We start from the raw sequence: 10,518 nt of genomic DNA on the forward strand, positions 1-10,518 counted from the left end.
GAAAAGCAACTGGCGTCGCAGAACAGAGCCTGGCGCCAGCAAAAGGCCATCAGCGCCAGACGACAGTATTGGCGCCTGGCGCCAGACCTCAATATCTGGCGCCAATTCGCAATTATTGACGCCAATTCAGTAATAAAATCTGGGCGAATTTCGGCATTTTTCGGAAAATTTTTGACTTCCGTACTTGAAGAATTTCTGGAAAATCAATTTTTTCGGTTTTTTTCATTGCTTTAATAAAACAAATTTAAAGTAACAATTTAATTGAAAGCTGAAATTTCATTAATAAAATAAAATTGCATTGTTAATGGAATTTAAATAAAGCTGAAATAAATTAACTTTAAATAAAAACTAAGAATCTAATAAATCGAAAGCTAAGCAATGTTCTAATCTTTCTTCTCCTTCTTTGCTCTTTTCCAATTCTTTTCTGCTTCCTCCTCTTCATCCATTACTTTGGCTAGTAGGCATCCTTTAGAGGACCTACATTCAATCTTGAAATGGATTGTTTCCCCTTCCGCTAGCACCCCATGCTTCTTTTCCACCCAAACCTTTTTGTCTGTTGTGGTAGCTTTCCTTTTGCCCTTGTCTTTAGTAGAATTCTTCTTCTTAGGCATTATAGGTGTCTTGAACTCAATTCTTGCACCTAAGCGTTCCTTGGCCGGTGTCACCCTGTCACCTAGACGATTCTTCACATCAGTTCTACCCTGATCAATTGAAAACTTCTTCAGCAACCACTTCTTTACATCATTAGGCAAAGAAGGGGGAACCTTTTGGGTAATCACTTCCCATAAAGGTCTAGCGCTCCAATACGTGTCAAATTTATCTACTTCCTGAGATATGGGATACTCATAGGGAGGACGAAGATCCCCGGAAGGAATATTTTGAAGCAAGCCATATTGTCTCTTTACTCTGCAGGGATAATAATATGTCATGAGAGACAAGCTTGGAAGACGGCAGAAAGGTTGCTTGTTAACACCAACCATCCTTTTTATTTTCCACCATGGGATGACCCACTTGATAGCAAAGTCACGTGATTCAAAGACTTTCTTCCACCCATGGCGCCCAATTTTAGGGATGCGCTTCTTTCTTCTTACAAAGCAAGTGGGCGTATAAGTTTCAATGTCGTCCGGAGGGCTAATTAATCCTAGCCTTTCCATTAGCCACATCTGAAAAAAAAATAAAAAATAAAATAAAAAATAAAAAAAAAAAAAAAATTCAATGCAAATAAATCAATATTACAATACAAAAATATATTTTTTAATTTCTGTAATTAAAAATATTATTTTTCTACCTGTAATAAAATTGGAGAACCGCGAAGAGGTGCTTTTGGGTCCCTTTTCAACTCATCTAGACCAATCATAGTCTCTCCAACTATTAAAGGCATCGGATTTCTCCCTGACTCAATTTGTTCTAGTACAGTGGTTATAATTGATCGACCCTCATTAATTTTACCACTACTAAGACAATATTGATTAAGCATGCAGAATAAGAACGCCCTTCTTCTATATATGTGAAGAGATTCAGAAAGCGGTTTATCAAAATAATAGTGTGCGAATTCTCTTAAGTTCACCACGTTGCCATTCACTATCCTTGATAAATCCCCTTCCTTCAAATTGAAGAAGCGCTCAAAATCCTTATAGTAATATGCATCTACTCTAGGGATCACTACCAGGTCTATTGCAGGAAAGCCTAAAATAGCACCAAATTCCTCTGGCAAAGGGCTAATTTCATCATACCCTATTCTAAAACAATGTGTGTCAATGTTCCAATATTCTAAAGCGGTATGAATGAAGTCTATGTCTAGATCTACCCCTTTAATGCCATATATTCCCCCCAAGTGAAATAAATCCAATTCTTTTCTTTCTCTAGCATTGAGAGATCGACACCATTCATGAGAATATTGGGTGAAGGTTTTAGTGGCTAAAGACATGATCACTATTTTTCCTAAAGAGAAGAATAATTTTTTCGCTGGAATTATGTGAATAATCGACTGAGCAGGGGGCTATTTATGCACAAATTTCGAGGAATTTCAACCTGACTGGAGTACGTAGTCAGCGTCAACTGGCGTCACACACCCGAAATTGATGTCACCCATCTGCTCTTGGCGCCACACGCTAGCAATAGAGCCTGGCGCCACACGCCACAGCTTGGCGCCAGCTGGCGCCAAGTCAGCAGGACAGCCGCGTGTGCTCAGTCTGCGTTTTGATATTAAATCGGAGTCGGTTAACGACTTTATGGCCCCGTTTTAATTTCTTCTAAATATCTTTCTATCCTTTTCTTAATTAATTAAATATAGCAATTATGTTTAGTTAATTTTTTCTCCTTTTTTTGGATTTTTTATTAAAATTCAAAAATCAGCCTTTCCCTCCGTTTTATTTTCCCTTTTTTATTTTTTCCTTTTGGGGGAGAAAGTCGGATAATACCCTCCATCAATAATAAAAATGACGGAATTTTTGCGCAAAATTGTTATCACATTTGCACACACTAACATACACTAACATAATAATAATACATAATAATAGATTTACAGAACAAAGTGTCTAAATAACAAGTCAAAGGCAAAGTTCTATAAAAAGTCAAAATAAAATACATATACAGAAATAAACTACGGCGTCGGAGGACGCAGACCCATCATGCCATAAAACTGCGTCGTCCGAGGAGTCACCTCTCCACCAGCTCCAGCCTCAGCACCAGTTCCAGTCTCCGTAGGAGGAGGGAAACTCAAAACAGGACCGCTCCAGCCAAGGCCAACCTGGGGCTGAGACCGCGGAGGCTGCTGCGATGACGAGCCAACCTCGTACATCCCACCACCTCTGAAAGCCGAGGTAGCCTCTCCTAAAGGTGCAGCCGGAACCTCCTCAGAAGAAGACCCTGAGCCCTTAGCAACGTCGGCTCGAGCAGCCTCAGAACGGCCACCTCTACCTCCTAACGAAGTGCGACGACGTCTCGAGCTAGACCTCGCCGGCTCTCTTCGCCCCTCAGGCCTCGTACGGGTGTGAGAAGAAATCGGCTGACCCTGCAAAAAGAAATAAATCAGAAACAAGGTGAAAACTGAAGCATAGTGCAGAAACAATAAGTAAAGAAAAATTACCTCTCGGACAGCGTCGTCTAGACGACAGGTAGCTGCATTCCTCATTCGGACGAGTTGGCTCCGGAAGGCATCTATGCATCGTGCCATAGCCGAAACCACCTCCCGTGAGAACTGTCAAGGAAAGTTAAGTCAGTAAAAATGCATGATAACTGAATACAAGATTCTGAATTAGAGCTAGACTTACCCTGGTCTGGTGACGAGGAATCGACCGCTCCACGAAGCGCTCGCCCTCAGGAGCCGGAGAAATCATCTCCTCGATCGGCCCGTACATCCCCTGGTAGTGGATGGACATACGGGGTGGCACAAACTCAGTGGGACCATCCTGATAAAACAGAAAAAGAAATCAGTAAGGTATTACTTGGGGGCTACTCAGCGAAAAACAAAAAGCCAAGAATCTTACCCTCACATCCTCGGCCGGCACGGGGGCTGGAGCTAACAAAGGAAGTAGCTCCTCGGCATAACTCAGCCCAAGGATCACATGGGACCGCCAAAGAGAACCAGGCTCCTCAGCCATGCTCGACAACTCCCTCTCGTCGAACATGTGGCGTGGTGGAGGAGCAGGAACGACAAAGACATCGGAAGAGTGCTGTCTAGCAACTCTCTCTCCTAAATACGCAACTGCTCCGTAAGTCCCCAGAAAGTAACGGCGCTCAGCAGAGTACTGTGCGGCTAATCCAGGGACTGTCCAACCACCCCATGGTCGGTATACTACCTCAGGTCCCTATAAAAATACCAATCGGGTAAGAACATGTGTAAAACGTCGCAGAAGAGCAAGATAAGCACCAAAAATCATACCGAGATGATCCGACTCCTGACACGTGCAGTAGACAGGTCCACATGGTGGCCGCCCCAAGAGGCGCTCACCGGATACCCCCTCGGTGATGGTCTCGCCGGCGCAATGGAAGGAAAGTATTCATAGAACCAGATCTACAAAAGGCTAAAACATGAGTAAATGCTAATTAAACATATAGGGCTAAATGTTATAGGGAATAATGTTTACCTCTACAACTTTCCAGAAAGCGGACAAAGCGACATTCGTCCTAAGAGACCGGTGGCGACACGAGTCCCTCAGTGCGCGAACGAAGTCAGTATAGGCCAAGCTGGCCCAGTCATAAGTCCCGATCCGCCGGAGATCGCGAACAGCAGAGAGATAGTAAAGCAATGCCCTACTACCCCTATCAGGGGAGAATGTCCCTGACAATAACATCAGCACAAAGATGCGCACCCGCTGCTCTCGGGTGGTCGCATCGTCATCAAGAGTCGCTGCCAGCGTCGAGCGGCGAATCCCTCTAGCACTAAACTGAGTCGTCTCGACCTCAGCTCGGGCCCGAACAGCAATCGGCCCCAGTAGTTCCTCGACCTCTGGAGAAAAGACGTCGATACCGCCGTCGAATGGCAGCGGCACAGAAAAGAACTCCAGTCCTGTGATGAGACTGAAGTCTGTAGGAGTGACCATCATCTCACCCCATGGAAAATGAAATCTGTTGGTGGTGTCCCAAAAGAACTCCACCAGAGCGCGTACTACGTGGTGACCCCCGCTGGAGGCGACCATAGCCTCGGAGGTCTCAAACAGGGCAACCAACCCGCAAGACTCCCATAGGAGTCTCGTCTCTCGATCTCTGGCGATATGCATCCTATACAAATCGCCGAGACCATCGCAGCCAGAGCCGTGATGTCGTGTCCTTCCCGGCTCGGTTCCCCGTCTCACCCTCTCAGAAATGTGGTGGACAGGGGAAAATAACAAGGTCTGCTCATCCCACTCTGGGAACTGACCAAGCGAAGTAGACGGTGTAGTGTCGTCCTCCACGGGCTCATGCTCTCGTCTAGTGTTTCGGGACCGTGAACCGGAGCCTCGTTGTCTAGCCATGCTACATTGTGCAGAATCATCATAAATCAAGGTTCTATAGTATCTAAAGGTTTGCCTAGCCGCATGATACTATGTTCGCAAAAAACAGAGTACGTAGTACTAAAACAGAGCACAAATTCGAATTGAGCATGATAAGCATTTTTCAAGCAATCAAACAATTTCTTGCAACACTATAGTGATTATTGTGAAAAATTGAACAAGAATTGCTAGCAAAAACATCAAGAACGAGCCACATTGTTTCTCACGACCTTAGGAGGTCCAATAATGGCGGATTGCTCATTTCTTCGCCAAATTGAGTCAAACAAGTCTCAAATTACTCCCAAGGCAATATACAAACATAAATAAGCAATTTCATGGCATAAAACTTGATAAATAAAGCAAATTGAGCATTATAAGTTTCGAATTTTCATGAAATTCGTAAATGAACATGCCAATAATTCGTAAAAACCAGTGTGAGTTGGAAGGAAACTTACATAGATCGGGAATATGGATGAAAAGAGCTTTGATTTGCAACAAATTTGAGCGAATTCAGTTGATAAACGAATGAGCAACGATCAATTGAAGTTTCGACTTATTTCGAGCAGCGTTCACAACAAACCAGAGCACGAAATGAACTGAAAACGGGAATTTAAAGTGATTCCCGTGCTGGCGCCAGTCCCTAGGCATTGGCGTCACATTATGTGCTTGGCGCCAGACGCCAATTTCAGCGCATGGCGCTAATGCGAAAAAGCTGGCGCTGATCGATTTTCAGCGACGCCAAAGCAGCCAGCCACCTTCTAGGGTTGTGCTAGCCTTCTGCAATATATTTTGGGTTCCTTGGTACGCCAGTTAGCCCCTCTGATCAATTTGAAATGATTAGGTAATCGGCTTGATTACATGAAGTGATCGACCTGATGAAAAGATTGTCTCACTAAGCTTAAAGCGTCTAAGCATTGGCTCATTAGCAAAAGGCACCGACATACAGGTTCATTAGCCAAAGGCACCGACATACAGGTTCATTAGCAAAAAGGGCACCGACATATAGGTTCAAGAGCAAAGAACGCCAACGTACAGGCATAGCAAAAAGCAAAGTTCAGGCGAACTTTTAAAGATCGACGGGCGTGGATCTTCGGTATTTTCCTTTGGGAGATTATCGCATCAAATGAGGATGACTTCAAGAGAAGATGTCTTCGACATCATTCCCTAGCTTGCGGAAGGTTGTCACAAACAACTGAAGGTAATTTCGGGCGAAATTGTCTTCGATCATAGTTCCTGAGGCATGGAATGTGATCATAATGCGGATGAGAATTATTTCAAGAGAAATAATTTTCGATGATATTCCCTTGGACGTGGAATATTATCATGGTGGAGAGGATCGTTTCAGGCGAAGCAATCTTCTAATTTGGAAGCAGTTACAAGGCGTAGCGGTTTTCAAGCGGGATGACATTCTCTAGCTTGCAGGAGGTCATCAAAGAAAATCGGTTACTTTCAGAGACGTGTGCTCGACGGTGCAAGATACGCGTTTCTTAACTCTTTTATCTGTTTAACTAACGCTAGTTTTGCAGGTATCGGCGTTATAAGATTGATTTAGGATCGCAGAACGTTCTGAATCATTCTCCGTCCCTATCGCTACTTTGGCTTTCATTTTTCGAAACTTGCGTTTCTCCAAACTCAGTCAAAGTGGGGGCTTCTGTAGACACCCATTTGTGTCTCCCCAAAACCAAACCCAGTGATGAGTACCTTTCACGTTGAATCATAATCGAATGAAACGAAAGTGTGGAAAGGTCTAGTGTTGCGGAAAGTTTTATTTCTTTTCTTTTCTCTTCTCTCTGTTTTTGAAAACTTTATTTTAGGAAAACAGCCAATCCAGTTTGGTTGGTCCATGATATAGATTCAATAGTAGTATAGTTGAATGGAGCTTGCAAAGACCTTTCCAACGATATATTATAAGCCCAATTCCGATGAATATTGAGGAATTTATGGCCAATTTACTAAACTGGGCCCGGTTTGAGTTTTAAGTACGGCCCAATGATCTAGGGGAGGGCCTAATATGATTTATCATTCCTAATGTAATTAGGAATGGTTTTGGTCTTCTAGAGCATTCTAGAAGGTTTTATCATTCTTAATTCAATTAGGATTCTTTAAAGTTTTAATTAGATCAAATAGTATTTTCGACTGAAATTATATTATTTTATCTTCCAGTATGGTAAAATTATCAGATTTTCGAAAACGTGTTAAAAGCCGGTTTGGCGTCCAAACCCAGGCCTTGGCGCCTGGAACCAGGATTGGCGCCAGACGCCAGCCATTGGCGCCTAGCGCTAGCCACTGGTCCTGGCGCCAATAAGCCAAGGCTGGCGCCAAGGTGGTTCTTTGGTCTTCAGACTCTGTTTTGATAAATTATCTTTTTTGGACGATTTTCTCTATAAATATCGTATCAAAAACTCCGGTTTCGATCATCAATTATCAATCAACAATCACCAACATTCACCAATTCTCCTTATTCTTAAGTCTTCCTCATTCACCAATTATCATTCATCCAATTCTCTTCATTCATCATCTTTCTTTCATCAATTCTCAATAACATTAATCTTTTAGCATTCTTTCTTTCTTTCTTCCTTTTTCATACAAAATTCCGCATTCACAAGATCTTGATACACCTAGCCATATTCGAAGTTGCCTTCGCCCTAGACGTGAAAGGTTTTAATTTCTTAGGGTTTGGTCCCAAATCTCTCTTTCAATTATTTAATTTAATTGTTTTGTTTATTATTTTCCTTGAAATTACTAACGTGTGTATTTTGTTATTAGAAAGAGGTACGAGGCATCCAAGTAAGTACTTTAATTGATTAATTGATTTTATGATGTAGAAATCATGTTTATATTGTTATTATGATATTCCTAGTATCATGTCTAGGGTATTTTTAATATTAAATATGATTTTTATGATGCTTCCTATGTTCTTCCTAATATTAATTCATGTTATTATCATGTTAGGGTTAAAGATTTGATTTTTATTGCTTAGTGACATGCTAGGGTTTGTTATTAATCTTGTTAGTATCATGCCTAGGATCTTGCTATTTATTATGCTTTAACATGAATATTGTTGATTATTAATTATTATTATTATGATTATTATTGATTATGTTGCTTGATACATATTATATTTATTCTTTATTGTTTGATCACGCCTTTTTATGCATGTTAAAGGGATTTGGTACTTGCAATCACGCTTGATAAGATTATTAATAATCTTGTTTATGGTTAATTGTGATTATAATTCAAGTGATCGCCAATAATAGATTTGTATGTGCATTAATGTTCAACCAACATAGATTAAACAGGTTTAGGGTTAAATCTATTGATTGTATGTTAGTCAGAAAGCGCACATGAATACGAGCAGAATAAAGTAGAGGCCTATTATTAGGGCAGGTTCAATCTCTTTTAGGTTGGATTTGTACCTTCATCCCCGAACCCTTATTTGGTTCATGACCTTATGGAGTTGACGATCTCTTGGATCGTTAAGGGGTGTAACCTTCACCTCGTGAACGGTTTACAAGTTCCTTAAAAACTTGTTGGCGACTCTTTTGCTCTATCTTCTTCCCTTTTGGACGCCACCATACTTTAGTGTATGATCACAGTGGGGTTCAAGCTAGTGGGATTTTAAAGGCTTGAAACTATTCCCTACAGTCTCCAATTGCCTTCCCTAACCTCAGAACAACAGAAGTTTCTCATGGAGCCTTTTTCTCCGGAGGATATTAGGACAGCCATTTTTTGTATTGATGATAATAAATCTCCGGGTCCCGATGGCTTTCCCTCGGCTTTCTTTAAAAACTGTTGGGATGAGGTAAGCCCATCAGTGACAACTGCGGTTCTACATTTCTTTGCTCATGGTTATTTGTTGAAAGATTGGAAGCTTACCTTTTTGACATTACTTCCAAAGGTGGACTTATCTCTCAGTTTCGCCCGATTGGTTTATGCAATGTCATTTACAAATGTGCTGCTAAGTGTCTCACCAGTCGTCTTCGTCAGGTGTTACCTAGTCTGGTTGCAGATTTTCAAAATGCTTTTGTCCCGGGTCGTCTCCTCTCGGATAATGCTTTAATAGCCCACGAGGTCATTTCCTTCATGAATAAAGTCGAAAGCTAAGAAGAGGTTCTATGCAGCTATCAAGTTGGATATGAATAAGGCTTATGACAGGGTTAATTGGGAGTTTTTGTTTAGACTACTCCAAGCTTATGGTTTCCCGCCTTATTGGATTCACATTATTCGTCAATGTGTTTCTACAGTCTCTTATCAAGTACTGGTTAATGGGAATCCTCTTCAGACTTTTCGTCCTCAATGTGGTCTTCGTCAACGCGATCCTCTTTCTTCCTATTTATTTGTTCTCTGCATGGAAATCTTGTCTGCTATGATTCGAAAGGCGGAAAGAGCGTCCCTCTTCAAAGGAATTTGCATTTCCAGAAGTGCTCCTATGGTTTCTCACTTGTTCTTTGCTGACGATTCCTTATTATTTTTACAGGTTACTCCTGAAGCCTATGAAAATCTTTCTGGTCTTCTATCAGATTTTTGCTCTTTGTCTGGACAGGTGATTAATTTACAAAAATCCTTTGTTAAATTTAGCCCCAATACTCCTGAGGACTATAAGGATTTCCTTGCTCGAAGTCTAAAGCTTCAAAGTAAGCCCACACTGGGTTCTTACTTAGGTCTGCCAGTGGATCTAGGGCGCAGCAAAGTTTCTAATTTTAGTTTTCTTATAGATAAGGTGGTTCAGCGTTTAGCGGCTTTCGCCTCTTTGGGCCTTTCCTCAGCAGCGAAGTTGGTTATTATTAATTCGGTTTTGGTTGCTTCGTTTAATCACGTTATTTCGGTTTTTCACATTCCCACTTCGATTTTCTCAAAGATTGACAACTTTGTTGAGTCACTTAAGGTTTTGAGTGATGACAAACAGCTGACTAGCTGGTTCTTGTTGGTTTTATATCATATCAACTGACATTTTGAACAGGAACAGCTATCCCAAGTACTTGAGGCAATATGAAGTCCTTTTGAATCAAAGCATTCAAGAAATATGTATCAGAATGTTCTATCAAGGAAGGCCGTCAAGACTTGAAGATTATGAAGTCTCTCAGATTAGGATAGTTGATCTTTGTAGTCTTTATAATGTTAAGTGTGCATGGATGTTTGTACGTAAGCTATCTGTATCCCTTACTTAGAATATTTAGTGTTGTAGAGATCAGGAAAAGTTGACCTGATCTCTAGGACACTAACAGGTTAGGAAACAGCTGCTTCGTAGCTTGTTTCATGAACCTGGACATTAGTTCAGTAAATATTTTCTGGAATATATATTTCCTATCCTTAGAGAATATTTACTAAACTAATTGATTCAGTTTATGCAGAGTTGGAGATGAATTATTTCGCATATAACTTAGAATATATTATTCTACCCATTTATGGAAAGTAGAATAATATCTTAGAATATCTCTTATTTACAAAATAAAAGATATTCTATTTACCTAAGTTATGATCTGAAAAGATCACGAAAGAATTCATCTCCCAACCTTATAAAAGCATAAACTCGATCAGAATTTCG

Source organism: Chenopodium album, chromosome 7, assembly GCF_948465745.1.
Source record: "Chenopodium album chromosome 7, dcCheAlbu1.1, whole genome shotgun sequence".
Lineage (NCBI taxonomy): Eukaryota > Viridiplantae > Streptophyta > Magnoliopsida > Caryophyllales > Amaranthaceae > Chenopodium > Chenopodium album.